Consider the following 13125-nt stretch of genomic DNA (forward strand, 5'->3'; position numbering starts at 1 on the left):
ATGACAGCAAATGTCCAGAAATTGATGACATCAAGGGTCCAAAAACATTCACACAAATTTGGAAAGTGTTCCTTAAAATAAGTATTCCCAAAAATTATTATTTTTTTATTATTATTATTTTTTTTTTTTTAGTGACTTATGAGTTATTAAAAATTTATTTTTATTTCTATTATTTTTGCAACAATTTTTCCCTTAAGAACCTAAGACAAAGGACCTCCATCCTATATCCTTAGGAATTCTCTGGGGTCTGCTAGAGTTACAAAAATGTACATATTATGAAACAATTTGGTTTCTATAAAGTACAGAGCTCAAAGTAAGTATGTGTATGAAGAGCTTACAAAATTATTTCATTTTGGAATATAACTCATTTTAAGATTAAATTCATTATTTATTATTATTATTATTTATTGTGATAGTGTTTTTGTTTTTTTTAACAATTTAGTAGTCCATTTGCTCCATTTTCATGAAATCCTGTCCTGTTTGGGTTGTCTTGAAAATGTATTAATTTGGTCAAAGGGATGTAACCAAAAGAAATTTCCACCTTGCATCTTCCAGTCCTAATTGTCTCTCTTGTTGAAAAAAGAAATTAATAAATAGTTTATAGGTAATTTTTAGTAATTATAATTTTAAAGCAAATAAATGATGTATTAAATACATACACATGCAAATTTTTAATAGTTATTACTTATACAAACACACACACCCATACATTCAAAACTTATTTTCTTCATTGTTTAAACAGACTCTGTGAATTGATAATTTATGATAAAAATGGAACCTTCCAATTCATTGGAAGAAAATAAAGGAATCCTTGAGAAAAAAAAAAAAAAATAAATAAATAAATAAATAAAAAAAAATAAAAAATTCCTTGATTTAATATATAACATATGTACATACAATGGATCAATATAAAATTACATTTGGGGTTAGCCTTTATAGTGTTTAATTTTAAAATCAACTATATTTCTATATATTTTATCCAAATCATTAGGGTTAAAATTGACATTATGATACACAGCTTTAAGTCTACTGTTCCATACTAAGTTTCTGTATTCTGATAAAATTATTAAGTTAAAATTATGTATCATCTTGTGTTTAGCTTTAGGCAACTTGTTTAAGAGAATAGATAAATTAATATTCACATAGGTTTCACAAATTCCTTCTAATAAATCTCTTACAGTATTTCTAACATTACTAAATAAAGAACATTCTAAATATAAATGCTTTTCATTGTCACCATTAACAGATTGACAAAATTTACAATATTTTACACCAGGTTTTTTCTTTGAAAATGGAGTCATCCCAAAGATAAGTCTGTAAGATATTTCTTTAGCTTTTGTTGCAATGTGTTTGTTATGAAGGTTAGTAAAAGTGTCTTTAAAATCTGTTATATTTAAATCTTTTCCCCATTTAATCCTAATAGCTAAATTTTCTTGTAACTGTTTTTTTAATGTTGTGTATATTTCTTTATATTTATTGTGTATTAAAGGTTCATTGCCAGAAAGAGTTCTTGAGATGGATCTATAAAAAGGATGTAAGTTTGTGCCAAAATAGTGTGGAATGTTGTTTTGTATTGGAATTATATTGCTTAATCTCAAACCATAATAATATATTGTAAAAGGAAAATCATTTGGATTCTTAACTACTTGACCTATGAATTTTAATCTGAGTGCACATATTTTAGTTTTGATGTCTTGTAAATTGATCCCCCCATCCTCTTTGTTTTGAATAATTGTAGTATGTTTGATGTTTCTAAGTGTGTTTTTGAAGATGAAACTTCTAATTATGTTATTTAATTGAAATATGTATTTTGTAGGAGGTTCTATAATATTGGCTAAATAGACTATCTTTGGGATGACCAAATTGTTTATAAGGATGGCTCTACCAAAAATAGTAGAACCTGTGTGCTTGTACCTGTTAACTAAATTGGATGCCTTAATAATAATATTTTTCTACTGATCTTCACAGAAGAAAAAGGGATTACTATTGTATTCTATACCACATATTTTGATTTTATTTACAAGTTTAAAAGAATATTTTTCCTTAAATGTCCACCTCCCTACACCCATTATTGAGGATTTATTTATGTTAATTTTAGAACCACTGGCATGGCCAAAAATTGTAAACTTTTTAACTATGTTATTAATATCATTTTCAGAGGAGGGAAAAAATGTTGTGTCATCGGCATAAGCCTTAACTTTAACTACTGGGATGGGTCCCGGGATTTTTGTTCCTTTGATTGAAGGATCTGATCTAATAGATTCTAAAAAGGGTTCTAGGCAAAGAATGTATAAAAGGGGGGATAAAGGACAACCCTGTCTAACAGATCTTTCAATTGGAAAGGATTGGCTAAGAGAATGGTTGATTATTAGTCTACTTTTTGCATTCGTATAAATTAGTTTAATTAATTTTATTAAAAAAGGACTAATTTTAATTTTTTTTAAAAATACTTTAAAAAGGTAATTAAGGCTAACTCTAACAAAAGCTTTCTCTTGATCTACAGATATCAAGGAAGCACTAAGGTTTTTCTCATGACTGTACATAATAAAATCTCGAATAAAATGTGTCATTCCGTCGATATTTCTGTCAGGATGAGTACAGTATTGGTCTTGTCCTATAAGTTGGTTGATGATGTTAAGTCCCTAGTGACACCTTATTGTTCACAATATGAGGACATTGTACCTATCTCAAATCAGGTCAGCGTACCCACGCTTAAATGCCAGAAAGACGCAGATTAAAGCTTAGTTCAAGGCTACAGCAGGGAAACATAATTAACGTAGGTTAAATTACAAAAACAATTAAAAGGAAAATTAAATGTAAACGGGTCAAGGATGGTCACTGAGATGTCACGGTTCTTTATTCTAAAGAAAGATATAAAAGGCGGAGGCTAAGTGTCAAGCTTGAGTGAGAGAGAGAGATAGATAGAGAGAGAGAGAGAGAGAGAGAGAGAGAGAGATAGAAAGTTAGACTTAGAAGTCGTTAGTTTTAAAGTAAATAGTTACTCAGTTTATCGATCATTTTCACTGAATCCTGTATATATTTTTGTACATACATTTATTGTTTCAAGTTCAAGTTTTAAATAATTAAAACTCAAGAAAAACATATCAGCACTTTGTTACTTTATTGATTATTAAAGGGTTTGAACTATAATCAAGGCACCTCCGAACCCGCATATGTAACAAGTTTATATCATCAAGATCTTCAAATCAAATAAACATAATAAACACGTGACAGATGAAAGGTTTTAGTCGGATAAAAATCATTTTTGTCAGTAGTTTATACACTGTGTTAAGCAGTTAGATGGGTCTGTAATCACTTGCGGAAGTGTTATCAGTTGTGTTTTTTTTTGGGAATAGTGTAATATATGCTTCGTTAAAATTTTCTGGAAACTGTCCTGTTTTAAAAGCGTCAGTATACAGTCGTAATAATAGTGGACCTACCAAAGAAGGAAAAAATGTCTTATAAAATTCAAAAGTTAATCCATCCAGTCCAGGAGATTTATTGTTTTGTGTCGAGTCATGTGCAGCTTTAAGTTCCTCCAAACTAAAAGGAGTCCCCAAAAAATCTTCATCAGTCTGGTTTAAGTGTTTACAATATTTAAAAAAAAAATATTCTTGAGCATCCTTATTTACAGGTTCCATGTGATAATATTTGTAAAGTGACTCGTGAAAACCTTTTAAATTTTTTCTTCATCTTACTTTCGTGCCATGTATATCAAGAACACTATTTATAGATTTACTTGACTGAACATTTTGTTCTATTGACAAGAAAAGTTTATTTGGACCCTCCTGACTTATATAATTCCTATAGCTTCTTTATTGATGTAATTGTTTAATTCTTCCAGCTTTAATAGTGCTTGTGTTCTATCTATTTTATCGTCAATGTGTAATAGTGTGTGCTTAAGTTTTTCTATTTCTTGTTTTTTCTTGTGTTTGTACAAGTGTTGATATTAATTGACACTGCTTTTTTATTGAATATTTTACCAGTGTCCATGTTTGTGTTAAAGTTTGGGATGTTTATATCTTGTAAACAAGATTTTAATGTATTTGAGATTAATTCTACAAACAGGGGGATTTCTATGAGAGAATTATTAAATTTCCAATGACTAATTTTCTTTTTCTTTCTTCTACTTCTATTATTTATCACAAACATTATTGCCTAGTGATCTAAAAATTCCAGAGATTCTTCCAGATGAGCAACTTTACCTATAAGGTATTAACTGGAACATAAATTCTATCTAATCCCAAGTAGTGTCCCGACCAGTAGGATTCACGCTCCTGTACACATCAACTAATTTAAATTCATTTTCCACATCTTTCCGAAAATTATTAATGGTAATGTTAATCTGTGGGGGAGGATCCATCGTTGCTGTGCACTGCTTGTCTAGTGTGGAACAATACACAATCCATTGATCTTTATAAAATCTGAGGAAAAAATATAACAAAATAAGTAAAGAAAAAAAAAGAACCTCTTATTATTTTTAACAAAAACTTATTATCAATCATTCTTTTTTTTTTCATTGTAAGCAATTTTTTTTAATGAGTGCAAACTAATACAAACTGATGACAGTCATAGCTAAATTATCCCATTTTATTTAAAGAAGGGATGGCTTACCTCCAGCAATGTCAAGGTCTTCTCCCCAGTCTTGAAGCTCAGACACAGCCATTATCTGTTGTTCTGTACCCTCTTCTGTGTCACTCACAGCTTCCTGAATTGCTTTTACACAGCTGGTCATCCGTTCCACTGGGTTTACAGACATTGATGTCAAGCTTCCTCCAGCCATTTTCGTCTCTAGATTTTAAATATTGAGAACAAAATTTAAATAAGAAAATATAAATATTCACTCAAGCAATATCTACTTGAGTAAGAACAATTCTTTTTACTCCGAAGATCATGTGTAAAATTTGGACCATATCTGTACCTCTTTACACTCCAGCAAAATGACTGTTAATTAAATACCTTGTTATCAAGTCAAAGAAATCATCTATTGCCTTACCAATGTCCTCTGCTACTCACATAAAAATGGGGGCTTTTGCAAAATAGTATGTTATGCTGCATGGTGCAGTAATGTCAAGGGGGGTAACTCATCACCAAATGCAAAACTGAGATTGTGGCGAGTTGATGTTTAGATGTAACACTGGTATAATGTTTATTTACTTTGGGTGAGCTATGTGATTTTTAGATGTAGCACTGATATAATGTATATTTACTTTGTGTGAGCTATGTTATTTTTAGATGTAGCACTGGTATAATGTATATTTACTTTGGGTGAGCTATGTGATGTTTAGATGTAACACTGGTATAACAAATATTTACTTTGGGTGAGCTATGTGATGTTTAGATGTAGCACTGGTATAATGTATATTTACTTGGGTGAGCTATGCGATGTATAGATGTAGCAATGGTATAAATACTTATATATATCTCTAAAATATCTTTCATTGCAATATAAATAGACAATATATACATTAAACTTCTTCACAAAATGAAAAAAAAATTCAAAATAAAAAACAGACTTTCCCAAAATAAAAATCACCAGTTGACAAAATGTTAATTTAGAGAAATATATGAGGGTAATTATTTCTTATTTTGTCTTAGTGCTTTTTTTGTAAAACAATAGGTGGCGGTACTCAGTGATGGATTGCCAAACTTTTAACTACTAATAAATTAATAATAAACGTAAAAATGCAAGAAAAGTAATAATTTTTTCCCCACATTGAAAAAGGAGCCGGTACACATTACCAGTGCATATCACCACAAAAAAAGCACTGCTTAGAAGTATCTAAATCTAGTTATTTTTAGTTTAATTCTTGGTCAAACCATAAATAAACTACAAAACGGATTGCAGAAACCAGTTATTTCATCCCCTTTTAATAGCATCCTCAGATCTTTTTATCCAAAAAAAATAATAATTGTAAAAAATTAAGAAATTTATTTTTATTTTACATGACAAAAACAGTGACATTAAAAAAGAAAAAAAAATATTAAAAAATTATAAATACTGAACATCTTTAGATATAAATCTAATGCAAAAATAGTTTTTGTGTGTTAATGTAAATCAGAAAGACAGGTAGGCTATTGACTTTATATTCTACTGTAGATCTCTGTATGCCATTAAAAAGTTTAAATGGGGATTAAAGTAAAGCTTATATAAGTGATATAAATTAGTTCCAGAGGATGGGTGAAGTAAGCATTTATTGGAATAAATAATAGATCTCAATGTTAAAAATGACTCGCCCCAATTCAAGAAAAATGTTTGACAAATAAAGATAAAATGAAAGATGACCACCAGGAGATAAGTTATCAGCAGCACAATCATAATTATTCTAATAGTTCTTAGCTTATCTCTCAAAAGATTTCCACTACTTCTACCACACCTTGGAATATGATGATAAAATCAATTGTTTATGTAAAGGATAATATCAATATCCCCTATATGAAATAAAAGCAATATAACTGAAAACAATCTTACTGCTGATATATATATATATATATATATATATATATATAAATATACACATTTATAATTCTGCACAAGAAGAGGGGAATGGTAAAACTAACTATAAACACTAAAAGAACATGTTAAAAATATCAACAAGCATTTACTTAGATAGCCACATAATGGCTGAGAAAAATAATATTTAATTGGGGAAGAAATGAATAGGAAGGAAGTGACCAGTGATGAAATAAATGGACACCTCAGAAATACAATGCCTAAATAAATGTCTGCGACATTAAATTTACTCTAAACTAGATCTTCTTATGAACTTACATCTTCTGACATTGGCTCCATGATTTCAGAACTATTTGGGGCATCTTCTGATCTGGTTGCTTCCATACAAAACCTAAGAAGTCCTTTTAAATTTTTCGGGACACAGCCATTCTGACCTCCACTTTCTTCAGATGACATATTTTATCTTCTTTTTTAAAATCCTTGATTGAATTTGAATGAACTGAATTCTTATTGTTAATAGAGATCTACATTAGAATATAAAGTAAAAAAAATGATACAAAATGATATTGATGTGCTAGATCTATTCTAATAATGATTACCTAGCTAAATCTAGATTTCTACTTCAAAATCTATTAAAACTGAGGAGGCCTGTGGCTGAGCAGTAAAATGCTTGGCTTCCAAACTGGGGTCCCAGCTTCAAATCCTGGTGAAGACAGAGAATTTAAATTTCAGTATCTTTGAGTCCACCCAGGTACCCGGCATTAGTTGCCACAAGTAAAGCTGTTTGGTCGTTGTGCTGGCCACAGAAACAGAGGATCTTTACATCATCTGCAGTATAGATCGCAAGGTCTGAAAGGGGAACTTTACTTTACATTAAAACTGTAGATCTATGTGACAATGTTAATGTATTATATATAGATATGTTTTAAAACAGCATCTTAATAATCTTAGTATCTTATTTATAAAAAATCTTTTAAAACTGTAGATCTATTGACAATATAAGTATATCAAATATGTCTTTAAACAGTATCTAAATAATCTTATATCTTATTTATATCAAATCTAGAATCTTGAGAAAGTTGATGTCATAGATGAGTCTACTCTAGAGACTAAAGATCTAAACTCTTTAGAGCTAGAATTAGATCAATATTTAAACTATTCTGTTGTAGACAGTAAATAGATCACTTATTAAATCAGTATAAATATAACTAGATCTATCTAGTTACTAGTTTAGTTACCAAGCCTAGTAATAGTATAACTATAGATCTAGACTAGATTGACTAGATTAGTAAGTATAGTATACCATTTCTATTACTTTTTTTTTCTAGATTCTAGATCTAGATGATACTACTAATTATTACTAGATCTAGATCTATCTTAGTTAACTTACTACTTAGTATCTAGTCTAGACTCTAGAATACTCTAGATCTACTTTATGATTATGATTATAATGATTATGATACTAATGATACTGATAGTCTATAGATCTAGATGTCGTCATTATTGTCGTCGAGTATGACTCTATAACTATATAGTCAATATAGACAATATAGTCTAACATAATTACATATCATATGCCATATGAATAGATTATAGAATATAGATCTGGATTGATTATTATGAACTAGATCTAGACTCTATTATAGACTCAATTTAGAATAAAATTAGATCTATTCAATTATTATAATATAGATCTAGTGTTTTTTTTTGTTAAAACACGCTGAAATGCAACTTAGAACTTTTTAAAAGTCTGTAGACACTCTAGTAATCTGTACTGTAAATACATTTCCAATTATTCTTTTATTAAAAATATTAGTTTCACTGGATAGTAACATATTGTTTATATTAGGCTATATTCTCGTCGCGTGTTTAATTTATTTACATTAAAACTTTTGTAGCTATTATTTCCAAATGCAAAAACAATTCTATAGAGATCAGGTCAAATCCGAGTTAATTTAATTTCGTTGTTGTTGTTGTTGTTAATATTTTGTTAATGAGGACAGTATGTGATAAAAATTATACTTAAAATAAAAATAAATAAATAAATAAGAGATCTTACAAGCTAGCTGAAAAATTTAAACGGGCCCTCACTTTACTATAGGTAACATTTTTACTTTCACCTTTAATATACCTTGACACCCCCCTCTTTTATTTCATCTACCGGGAATCTACCCATTCATCTGGATACTCTAGTTAACACCTAGTGGAGTGCTAGACAGACTGGCTCGTCTTGAAGTCATAAAACTTTATTGGACATTGCCTATACACATTTTCAATCTGTTAACATTGAAAATATCTACTAGACACTAGTATAGTACTTTCCATCAAGTTTAAAAGAAGTTTTATTTTATTTTTATTTTAGTTAACTTGTTTCTATATGTGACCACCCATTGGTAGACTAATTTGATTGCTTGGACTTCAATAACAAATTTATTGAAACAATTTTATTTTGTTCTATTAAATTGCGATAAATTTATAACTTTTTGATAGGGAACCAAAATATTTCCTAGTGTTGTAAATGTAATTAGTTGTTTTTTTTCTTAGATGTCTTAATTGATAAGTATTAACCTTAGATCTGTATCTAGTATGTGACGTTCAGAGTTGAACAGTGAAACCATATATTGTACCAAATCTAGTACCATTGTTAAAAATCTAAATTATGTCTCGTAAAAACACTGACAGTATTGTGGAAAAAATACTAGTGTGTCTGAGCTAGCCAAGAAAACCAGTAACCAGAAACCAGAAATTGAGTAATTGGTTAATATGCATGACTGAATGCATGACGCGTAGGACGTAATCATCTTCTTTTTTTTTTGAAGAAACGTCTGTATTATATAAGATAAGATTTGTTTTTGTTAATAAAATATCAATAAAATGGGTATGTTAATTAAACATCTGGACCGCTATTAAGAAGATAAGCAAATATGGGTAGGTCGAACAAGACTACAAGAGTGTAAAAGAAGGCCTACATGTTGAAAGTAAAAATGTTACCTATAGTAAAGTGAGGTCCCATTTAAATGTTTCAGCTTGCTTGTAAGATCTCTTTTTTCTTTTAAGTATAATTTTTTATCACATACTGTCCTCATTAACAAAATATTAATAACAAACAAACAAAAAAATTAACAAAGAATTTCGGATCAGGCCCGATCTCTGGCAATTTTTTGTTTTTTGAAATATCCAGTGAACGATTTGTCTGTGAACAATTTGTCTGTGAACGAATTGTTAGTGAACAATTAGTCGCGTGAACGATTTGTCGTGAACCAACTGTCGGTGAACAAGTTGTCGGTGAACAAGTTGTCTGTGAGCGAATAGTCCGTGAGCGATATGTCGCGTGAGCGAATAGTCGCGTGAGCGAATAGTCGCGTGAACGAATTGTCGGGTGAACGAAATGTCGGGTGAACGAATAGTCGCGTGAACGAAAAGTCGTGAACGATTTGTCGGTGAACGAAATGTCAGTGAACGAATTGTCGTGTCCCCGGCCCCCCCAAGTGTGACAGCTTTCTGACTTTCAATGCACCAAGAACAATAGGCCTATATTTGTTTGTTGTTTTTTTAGAGAATAAATGGGCAATTGTTTGGAGTGAGCTTGATAAATTGAATGAAGTTAAATGCCTAGATCTAGACTACTAGATAGATCTAGAATAATCTAGATTTAGATCTATATCTGAGAGAGAAAATAGAGGATTCAACTATTTAGGCAAGAATGGCCATCCTAGCCTGTCCTGTACTAACTACAAAAGATCATCTGTGTTAGAAATTTATTAAATGAATAAACAAAAAAAAAATGTATTTATGCATTATAATTTGAAAAGATTAAGACTTAAGACTGCTTTATTGATCCTTACGGAAATTTGTTGCGATTACAAGGACTCTTTTCTCATATAAAGACAACACAACAGAAAAATACAATAAACATCTTAAACTTAATGATTTCATGTGAGGGGCTATGCCTGGGGATCTTAAAATTTAGATTAATATTTAATATAGAATTAAAATCCGAGTTTATTGATGCCTAAATAAAGAGACTGTCTGAAATAAATTATATGGTGTCCGGAATCAAATAATGTGGGTCAAATTTGTCTGAATTAAATGAAAACACATCTAGCCTCTTTGACCTTAAATATAATAACAAATATCTGGTTAGCGGAACAAATTATATAAGTTGTCAGATTTTGACACTTCATTTTCTTTTCTATGTCAAACCATTGTCAAATAATATGCTGTCAAAGTCAAACTTTGAAATTTTGGCCTATAGATGTCCGAATAGCATAAAATATAAACTACTCTGGATCTAGACTAGAATTTGTTTATTAGATCTAGTCTACTATATAGATTAGATTCTAAATCTAGTACTACTACCATTTTCTAAATAGAATATTAGATATTTATATATTATGTATATGTAATGTATAGTATATCTATTATTTTTTCTTAATAGACATAGTCATAAATCTAGATCTAATAAATTATGACTAATGAGGAATCTATTTCATGAAGTATTTGTCTATTCCTTCTAGAGTCTAATTTTTAATAACGTGACCGTTGTGAAGCCAAACCAGAAGGCAGAAGTGAACCTAAGGGTCAACTTCAGAATCAAATTCAACTTTTCAAGATATGGCTATTAATAGATTTTCTCCTATTAATCAAGTGTTGCTTCCCTTTGACCACACCGCAACCAAACAAACAAACAAAATACATGTGCGCAATAAAACAGCAAACAACAACGTCCCAGGTGCAGGTAGGACTCAGCCAGCCAATCTTCCCTTTTTTAACATGAAGACGACATAACTACCGGACAAGCCGCTAAATGGACAAGGTCCAGCCGCTACTTCAAAGGAGCCTCGTTCAATCGGCACAGACAGACAGGCTGCCAAGTCGCTTGGTGACCTTAAAGCATCATCCCTACCTGTCCGCGAGTTCGAACAGGGACACTTTTTTTTTCCGCCTTCGGACAGAATTGCCAACACCCGTCCAAATTTGAAAATGGAGAACCTTCCTTTGCTGTGCCAAGCTGTGCTGTGCCGTGCTTTTAGCGAAGCGTAAAGGGGGTGAAAAATTTTACCCCACAAAAAAAAAAAAAAAAAATTTAGAAAAAAAAATTTAAAAAAAAATCAAATTTGGTCTAGAAAATATTTTTCACGAACAGACTATTTAAGTAGCTTCCACAGGTATGGTATGGCCCTATTCTGTAAAGAGTTTTAATACATTTGATTTATATAAATTAATGTTCAGGAACATTTTGCGCCCATGTCATTCTTAGTCTGGACCTACATTGATACACTGACCTTGAGAATCGTTTGCAGGCATTGCGCGAGAAAATTGTGAATAGCCGAGTATTGAGGTGGGTGAACGTGGGGCTAGCTAGCTATTTAAAAAAAAAAAAAAAAGAAAGTAACTGAAAGAAAAAAAAAAAGAGAAAGAAATGAAAGATATAAAAATACTGCTACTTACGTATGATCAGCTAGCTCGTCGCAGGCAGCCATTTGAAGTTCGTAGTAAATCCACTGTTCACAACTGATGAGTATGAATGTTATTTTTATAATCCACAGAATTTACACAGTAGCTTTCAAAGAGGTTTGCGACAATCGCAATAACATTTTCATCTGTTCTTGAATCAATACACTGAATAAAAAATACATAAACATTTGAATAAAGGAAAAAATAAAATAAATAAAAAATCATAGCTAGCCCAATATAAACTTTATATAAATATATGTATAAATAAATTGCTAAATAATAAATAAATCATATAGATTTACAATGAATAGAAAGACAAGAAATTACTATTATAACTGCCATTATTAAAAATTATTATAAGTATAATTATTGTTTTTATTATTAAAAATTATTATAAGTATTATTATTGTTATTATTATTATTATTATTATTATTATTATAATAAGTATTATTATTAAAAATTATTATAAGTATTATTATTAAAAATTATTATAAGTATTATTATAATCATCATTATAAATATTAAAATTGAAACAATTATTATTATTATAACAATAAGTATAACTATTTTTTATAATAATAATAATGATAATAATGATAATAATAATGATAATGATGACAATAATTCTAATTATAATTACAACGGTAATACTTATTGTTATTATAATTATAATGAAAATAATTATTATAATGACAATTATAATAGAAATAATAATTAGAGTAATTAGCATGACAGATTGTGCTACAAGGGAGAATATTGCTACACAAGTGTAGAAGGAAGGAAGCAAGGAAGCAAGGAAGGAAGAAAAAGAGAACTAGGAGTGAAAGGAGATAGGCTGAACTACCAATCGTACCATTTATTGAAATTGAGTTGGGCCATTCCCGGAAGGACTGCAATACCGGGTCGACCCGTGGCGAGAGCGGAGCAAGCCCCGGACATCTCGCCTAGTTCCAAAAATCAGTTTAATATCGTAGTGACTCAATGAGCCACGTATCAGATATTAAGCTGATAAGAACAGATACTACACTTTGATCTTAGCCAAAAGGCCGAGAAGCGATACAGGGGATATGGTCAAAATGCGGCACTCTCGCCAGAAAATGTACTCAAAATCGGCGAACGGGTACCATTTAAAAATAGAGCTGACCTTTCGGACAAAAATTGCATTTTCCACGTGACCATGGATTTCTAGCACGTGGCCTGCTTGCGGTGCCAC

At 30.3% G+C, this 13125-nt stretch overlaps 1 long non-coding RNA gene and 1 other non-coding gene across 4 annotated transcripts; both read right to left on the minus strand.

Annotated features, from left to right (window-relative positions):
* Positions 1-305: 305 nt before the first annotated feature.
* On the minus strand, positions 306-7350 carry LOC129927491 (uncharacterized). Of its 3 annotated transcripts, XR_008779104.1 has the most exons (4): positions 6773-7021; positions 4615-4791; positions 4206-4424; positions 306-569 (listed from the first exon to the last, which is right to left on the minus strand). It is a non-coding gene; the product is annotated as an uncharacterized LOC129927491 (long non-coding RNA). The 3 variants fall into 3 exon arrangements; XR_008779105.1 differs by lacking the exons at positions 306-569; positions 6773-7021 and adding an exon at positions 7054-7350 and having other exon boundaries at positions 3036-4424; XR_008779103.1 differs by lacking the exon at positions 306-569 and having other exon boundaries at positions 3036-4424; positions 6773-7009.
* Positions 7351-12777: 5427 nt separating this feature from the next.
* Positions 12778-12970, minus strand: LOC129927502 (U2 spliceosomal RNA). The gene has a single exon (XR_008779108.1). It is a non-coding gene; the product is annotated as a U2 spliceosomal RNA (small nuclear RNA).
* Between the last annotated feature and the right edge of the window lie 155 nt (positions 12971-13125).

The sequence above is a fragment of the Biomphalaria glabrata genome, chromosome 7 (genome assembly GCF_947242115.1).
Source record: "Biomphalaria glabrata chromosome 7, xgBioGlab47.1, whole genome shotgun sequence".
In the NCBI taxonomy this organism is placed as follows: Eukaryota; Metazoa; Mollusca; class Gastropoda; family Planorbidae; genus Biomphalaria; species Biomphalaria glabrata.